Source organism: Sinocyclocheilus grahami, unplaced genomic scaffold (assembly GCF_001515645.1).
Source record: "Sinocyclocheilus grahami isolate Dianchi unplaced genomic scaffold, SAMN03320097.WGS_v1.1 scaffold16333.1, whole genome shotgun sequence".
Taxonomy (NCBI): domain Eukaryota; kingdom Metazoa; phylum Chordata; class Actinopteri; order Cypriniformes; family Cyprinidae; genus Sinocyclocheilus; species Sinocyclocheilus grahami.
The window spans coordinates 1-452 of record NW_015516099.1 but is presented as its reverse complement, the minus strand read 5'-3'; positions in this window follow the sequence as shown (position 1 = coordinate 452).

Sequence of the window (452 nt, the reverse complement as noted above, 5' to 3'; positions counted from 1 at the left end):
TAGAAATGGGTCCAAAGGGCAGAAAACAATTATGAGGCAATGAAATTATTTTCATCTTGATTATAATTTGATTTGCAATCATGTTAATGGATGTAAAATGTCATAAAGTGTATGCTCAGTAGGTTTTGTTGTTTAACTTGATAACTTGATGAGGGGGGTTGTAATGCAAAAAATTTTTCCCACAAAGATTACATAGAACGATACAGTTTAAATTCAGCAAATGACTCACACATATTCAGCCTATTTTAAGAGTTGTTTTTACATAATAATTATTTTAAACAAATAAATATGATTACCACAATAAATGTAAGCATGACCAAATATAAAATCTCCATGTTTTCAAATGGTGTTAAATATCATTCATGTAGTGAGGAAGGTGGTAACGTCAGTATAGGATCAGATTCCCACCAAATGTATTGCAGTCACGGATAAAAAAATAACAAGCGTGAAAC